This window comes from Callorhinus ursinus, unplaced genomic scaffold (genome assembly GCF_003265705.2).
Source record: "Callorhinus ursinus isolate GAN/ISIS: 27379988/994484 unplaced genomic scaffold, GSC_fseal_2.0 scaffold9, whole genome shotgun sequence".
Taxonomy (NCBI): Eukaryota; Metazoa; Chordata; class Mammalia; order Carnivora; family Otariidae; genus Callorhinus; species Callorhinus ursinus.
The window spans coordinates 6,505,481-6,512,681 of record NW_027397071.1 but is presented as its reverse complement, the minus strand read 5'-3'; the positions used below and the strand labels follow the sequence as shown (position 1 = coordinate 6,512,681).

The 7,201-nt window shown below is 46.9% G+C and overlaps 1 pseudogene; it reads right to left on the bottom strand.

Annotated features, from left to right (window-relative positions):
- Positions 1-4,646: 4,646 nt before the first annotated feature.
- On the bottom strand, positions 4,647-5,050 carry LOC112824639 (cytochrome c oxidase subunit 7C, mitochondrial pseudogene; annotated as a pseudogene).
- Positions 5,051-7,201: the final 2,151 nt, after the last annotated feature.

The following is a 7,201-nucleotide window of genomic DNA, read 5'->3' as shown; positions in this document are numbered from 1 at the left end:
ACACAGGATTGTTTTTTTAAGCCTTTCAGCTTTGGGTGATTTGTTAGGCAGTAACAGATAACCAGAACGCCTAGCAGAAGGTCATGCACGGAGTAGTGGGTGGAAGCACAACCATGAGGAAGTCTTCAAAGGGAGCCCCGCCATGTGGGGCAGGGGGTGAGGGACACCTGAGGGGAGGGGAGGGCAGCCAAGAGCAGGTGGTAGAAGAGACTGTTAATGAGATTATTGAAGACTAACCATGGAGGGCAGAATTTGGCAGTTATTATCTCTTGCGAAGGTGCCAGTAGCCAGGGGATTCAGCCAAAATATCCGTAAGAATCTAGAACCTGTGTAACTTCCCCAACTTGGCTGTTTTGGTGACCCTGGTCCAGGTTTACAGAGTGAAATGCTCTTGAATGTTTGCTTAGGGTGACAAACAATGAAGGGTAGGAAGAGACAGTGCCCTACTCAAAGCCACTTTGGTGGGGTCTACCAGGAGGGGAAGTGAGCACGTGAGGTCCTGGCAGGGCCTGAGGCAGGCCCTCGGGGCCTAATAGTTGAAAGTCCATTGCATCTGGTTGGTGCAGGGAGTGAAAATGTGCAGTCCCCTCAATTAGAGGCGTGCCCAGCAAATTATCCTCAAACAACCCCCTCCTGACACATTTGTTTGGCTAACTGAGGTCTGTTGAGTCCTGGTTTCAAAATACATTTGATCTGGAACTCCCAGGTAGCCGTCCAGCACAAGTCGTGCTGTTGCAGTCCAGGCCGAAGTGAGAGAGGGTACCCGGCCCTGCCTTCCCTCCACCTGCCCTTGCCCCACTCACTGTCCCCGAGGCCATTCCCGGCAGCCCTCATGTTCTAAAGATCATCACTTGAAGACCACAGATTGAGGACGTTCCAGAGTCTGCCACACTGTTTTATAATAATCTGTCATTTGTGATTGTCCGCACTGCGTGTTTTCCCCCATGACTGCAAGTAACTAGATTCATCTTCCTTAGATACTGTGTCATCTCACACTTCCTGTGCTTAACATCCCCCACAGGGTGCTGCTTCTCCGAAGCTAAAGTCAGAGTATCTTTCCAGTGTCGTCTCTGCTCCCTGGACATGGACACAAGGCCCCCGCTCCAGTCACGTTCTCCTTACTGTCCCCATGTGTCCCCCCCCCCCCGCCCCTTCCAGGCCGTGCATTTGCATTTCGTCCGCCTGGAACACCCTCTCCTGCCCCCCCACCCATTCACCAGGTACACTTAGACCCCACTCCCTGCGAGGCAACTCCCTACCCGAGGGACTGCTCCTCATCAGTGTTCTGTTAGCAAACACTACCTGGACCAGTCATCGATGCTTAAAATTCCCATGGATCAGAAGTCACAGACACATGAGGGTTGCCAGGGACCTGAGAGATGGTCTAGTTCAAGCTTATTTCATCGACAAGGAGATGAAGGCCAAGAGGGAGCAGCTGTAGAAGAGAGTGTTTGTCACCCAAAATACTGGCCACCACCAGATCCTGCCTCTGGATGGAGTTCGGGAAAGAAGGGTCAAGAAACATCCCGCCATCTCGAAGCTGTGTTTCCCTGAATGTCAACCTTCTGGTCTGCAAAATCAGGCTCATCTGAGGATTGGGGAAATGCACTTACAGCACTTGGTACATGTAGACCCTCAATCAGTGGTTGTTTTTCTCTTCTTTCCTTTTTTTTTAAAAATCATATTATTCTTATTTTTAAAAAAAGATTATTTATTTGAGAGATAGAGTGTGTGTGCACAGGGGGCAGGGCAGAGGGAGAGGGGAAGCTGACTCCACAATGCGGGACTCCATCTCACGGCCCCAGGATCATGACCTGAGCAGAAACCAAGATCTGACGCTCAACCGACTGAGCCACCAAGGCGCCCCATATCATTCTTATCTCTTCCATTTTATTGTGAAAATGTTCAAACACAGAACAAAGAAGAAATAATTGTACAATGAACAGCTGTCTACTAACCACCTAGATTTCATCATTAACATTGAAAACTGCTTTTTCACATACCCATCCATCCCTCTATCCCTCTATCCATCCATGAATCTTTTTTTTTTTTTAAAGATTTTATTTATTTATTTGAGAGAGAGAATGAGATAGAGAGAGAGCATGAGAGGGGAAAGGGTCAGAGGGAGAAGCAGACTTCCTGCCAAGCAGGGAGCCCGATGTGGGACTCGATCCCGGGACTCCAGGATCATGACCTGAGCCGAAGGCAGTCGCTTAACCAACTGAGCCACCCAGGCGCCCCATCCATGATTCTAATTTATTTCAAGTGATGCATTTCCAAGTAAATTGCAGACATCAGAACACTTTCTCCTAAATACTTCAGCATGCATATCATTAACTAGAGTTCAATGTCTGATTAGTTTTTCATTTGATGTAAAATTTAGTTATAATGAAATGCATGAATCTTAAGTGTACATTTACTGAGTTTTAACAAACGCAAACACCTGTGTAATCCAGACTCCCATCAGGATATACAGAGTATTCCCATCACCACAGAAAGTTCCCTCAAACCCCGTCCCTGTTCATCCTTACCCCACTCATAGAGGCAACCATTGTTTGGATTTTTGCTCTCACCCTAGATCACCTATTATGGAAAGTCATATACATGGAATCATGTAGTATGTACTGTGTAGGGTTCCTTTCCCTCAGCATGATGTTTTTGAAGCTCATTCATGATGTGTGATCAGTGGTCCATCTTTTTTATTGCTGAATGGAATTCCATTGTATGAACACATCCCCGTTTGTTTATCCATTATCCTGCTATTCATTTTTAATAAATGCTAGTTATCTCCCTTCTTTCCTTATGGTAGCTCATCATCAATGACATCAGCCACCACAAAACTCCACGTGAAGGGATCCGGCACCTTTGAGACAGGAAGGTCCTGAGCCAGTGGGAAAAGGTGCTCCTCACCTAAGCCTGCTCTTTCCCGGCTGAAGTCAGTGCATAGAGAGAGCATCACGGTGATGGAAGAATCGATTTTAGTTTCCTCCTGGGAGATCTCTCAGCCTGTCTTATTCTTATTCAGTGCATTCTTCCTAGCTTCCTCCACCATGAAATGAGCTGAAGCCAATTAAGAGCCTTCTGCTTCCTCATCAGTGATATTTATGACTATGGGAATATTTATGATGCATGGAGAGGGCCTGGGTCAGAGAGGAGACTGAACTTTTGCTGTCCTTGTAAATGGGATTTGTCTCCTGCTTGTTTTTGCCAGGGTTGTAAAAAGGAAGAGTGCACGTCATATAGGTTTGGGTTTCTATTTTTCCCCCCATCTAACCTTTGCGTTCAGGCTGCGGATTAATCTATGATAAATGCTTTTTTATTACTGACCTCCATGCTTGGAACAAAGGAGGCATTTTGGTTTTCTGGACACTTTGGTAATGTTACCTCCTTTTTCTGAGATTTCCCTCACATGACCTATCCAAGCTAGAGCTAAAATGTTTGAAAAAAGTCATTTTAAAGCTGATGACAGGAATTCTGTATTCTCTATGAGGCTCAGGAGCTGCTAGAATCCACCAAAATGCCTCTGCCTAAATAAGAAAGGGTCAGTTACTTCACATTTTTGGAAAAATTACCGGGAAAGCAAACCATTCCCTTTAAAATACCCATTTTTAAAAATAATCCTTCCTGCATGTCTTCATTCCTGTCTTCCAGGAACGCCCTTTGTCTTCCCAAGGCTAAGGCCCCCATGCTCTCGGGATCCCAAGTTCTCCAGCCCAGACCTGTGGCTCCATCCACAAACCCTCCACTGCAAATGGTTCTTCCACCTCTGGTCGCAAACACTGTTCCTATCTCTCCTATAATATTCAGACAGAGTTATGAAAATAAATATACATATCGATTACACATTTATGTAAATGGACATGTTTATGGAATGCCTCCTATGTGCCAAGTTGTGCTTTCATGTGGCTGCCCTCCCTTCCCTTCAGGAAAACTGCCTTCTCTGCTTTAGTTTCCTCGCTGGTCCACCACTTACGGCATGGCCCACCCTCCCCACTGCACTATGAGGAGCCAGAAGGCCACCATGAACTTCTCAGCTTTCCTCCTGCCTCCTCCGGTCCTGATGACTGGTCCTGCTCTGGTGACTTGTGACTCTGCAACATTCCCATCACCTCCCCCAACCCCTTTCCTTTGCTGGGCTTTATTTTTCCTCCCATACCCTAAAGGTGGTCATTCCTCCAAGAGGTGTCTTTGGGCCAATGGCATGCCTTCTCCCACCATTTTGTAGGCTATCCCTGTGGGCAGCTCCAAGCTCCCTGTCGCCCTCAGCCTGCAGGCCAAATAGCTCACCAGATGCTTCCATCTGGGTCACCTTCCACCTAAACCCTGTTCATCTCCTCCCACAGGGAAAGGGGCGTGAAATATGGGTTCTGTCTTCTGGGAGTTTATAATTTAGTTAGAGAGACACACATGCCGATTCTCAAATGTTCTGTAACAAACCCTGAGACTTAATTAAAATTAAAGGTGCTGATATAACAAGAGTCATATCACATGACAAAATGTTAAGTGAGTGAGTGGTCTTACCAATACCATTGCTTGCTCGGAGTGAGGAGAAGCTGGGCACTCTCTTGCCCAGGGAAGGTCTTATGGAACATGGGTCAGCAAGTTTTTTTTTTTTTTTTAGGATTCATGCCTTAAGTTTATTTACAAACATATTGAGTACGTTGAAAACATGAGTTTGATCCATTTTTCAAAGAGCCTGCACCTCTTAAAATGTTTCTTTTCACATCTGTTTGATGGATTAATTAAAACATCCTTATTTCTTAAGCAGCAGATGTCTTACTATAAAAAAAGGTGCAGCAAATCCAGATCCAAAGTACAAAGTCATCATAAGTAGTAATCGCCACTTGTTTTCCACTGAAAATGGCAAATTCTTCCCTGGGCCTTCCTCATAGTGGCTCCTACGGACCACAGAGGTTGTGAACCTCTGGATGCTCTATCCCAACATGGCGCTGTTGGAAGTTCTGCGAAAGGGGCAGAGCCCTAAGACCGTAGAAATGGCAGCACCACCAAGTCCTCCCCTTCTCACGACCTTGTTCCTCGGCGTGTAGGAGCCGAAAGCAGTCGGCAAGTTTAATAGGGAGGGGCAGAAAGGGGTATTCATTCCCACAAGTACAGGGGAAGAGAGAACCATTCAAAGAACATTCTTTCAACCTGTGTTCAACCACATAGGTCATGACACTTCTTCATGTTTTTTTCACCTTGCTCCCCTAGGAGATTTTGGAGGTTTTTTTTGTTAGTTGTCACAATGACTGAGGAATGCTATTAGCATTTAGTGCCTGGAAATCAGAAATGATAAATGTCTTGCAATGACCAGGTTAGTCTCATGCAAAGAATTGTCCTGACAGTAGCACCAAGGTTGAAAAACATATGTGGTAATTGACTCCTCCTTGCCACCTCCATCCTCCCAAGAAATTGAAAAATGGGGTCATCCTCCCCCAACCCCACCTTGGCTTGACTTTGCCAAGTCAAACTAATACAATGCACACATAGTGAATGGAATTACCCTTGTATCATGGTAACTAGTGCCCAATGGGCAGACTCAAACACATGCCTGGGGCACCAGCCAGCAAGAAGGGTAAGTTCAGCTGCATTGAGCTTATTCACAATTTTGCAGGCAAATTTTACAAAATCTAGAAAGTTTTTTTAAAATTTTAGCATAAATTAATGTTTACTGTTAGATCAAAAAATAAAATTTTATTTTGAATTTCATGTGAAGTCAGTCCCTGTAAACTTGTCAGGAGTTAGGGCTGATAAAGACATTAATTGGGCCCTGGGAGTGTCCCAGAAGAATACTATACATGTATGTCAGAGCAGTTAATGGAAATAGTCGTGATGCTGAAGAGGCTGGTCTCAGGGAGGCAAAACTAGAAGGGACTGTAATTAGGGAACCTAAAGCCTAATTAATGGTGCTCTATCTACAGTCTGGTGAAGACTGTAACAGATGATGGGAGGCCAGTTGGTCGGACTGTTGGTTGACAAATAGTAATTACTGTGTTCTAGGCACTGGGCTGGGCACTGGGATACAGCATGAACATGGCGATGTCCCTGTCCTCAGGGCGGGGGAGGAGGGAACAGGAAATAATTCTACGGCCATAGGTCACACACCGCAGACAGGCATAAAGAAAATGATTACAGGTCAGCAAGGGAGCCTAGAGGGCCGTGAGTCTGAGAACAACAATTGGGCAGGTTTATCCAGCACTCTCAGGAGGGGCGGGCGGGGATCTTGGTCACTGGTCACTTGATGACTTGTTCCTCCGGTCTCATCAGGGCTGGAGGAAAGCTCCAAGGAGCCTAACTCCAGTCTAGCGGTAGCAGCTGGGCAGCCCCTGAGAGAAGGGGCACAGGAAAGTCCTGGTTGGCTACAAGGAGAGGGCTGATGGGCGTGGCCTTTGCCTCATTGGCTGTTGGGCTTGTGGGGGCGTGGCCTGATTTAAAAGAACAAGGTGTTCCCTGAACTGTGGCCTGGTGTCAGGAGGGAGGGGATGCGCTTGACTCGGGAGAGTCCCAACAGGAAACAGATGACACCTTCATTAGAATAACTGAAGAAGAGGAAGTGACAAAGGTGTGAGTGAGGAGTGGGGGAACCACGGGGATGTTGGGGGTGATTCCGCTCCTGGTCAGCCCTAAGTGAAGGGTGGGGAAGTGGATAGGAAACCAGGAAGAAGAATCGCGTAGAGAAAGGTAGAGATGAGAAGGTTGTTTTGAGAGAGACTGGGGCGTCCTCACAGGGAGGCAATGGGGAATACTGTCACCTTACTTCCTTGCTCTCTAGTCTTCTGTTGGCTCCCCCTTGGCCAAACCCAGTGAGAAGTGAGAGGACAGAGAGCAGGGTTGAGGGGTGAACAGAAGATATGCAGCACAGGGTGACCCGTGGCCAAGGACGCAGGCAATGCAGTTCCTGGAAAGAATCCCTCCCTTGTAAGCAAGAACCCTATGTCCTATGAGATTGGCTGGCTTCACGAAGGAAGAGGAACTACAAAGCAGCCTGGTACCAGCCCCTGATGTGATTCCTTTATCTTGCCTGTCTAATGGCATCAAGTACCACAATTTTCTTCTCTGCACCTGTCTGTTCCCATCCCCACTGCCTCTACCTCTGGCCACCACCTTCTCATGACTGCGTTTCTCTAACAGCTTCCTGACTGGTCTTCCTGCCTCGCCGCCTCATGCCTTCCTCTCTGTCCTGCAACCAGATCTTTCCAAC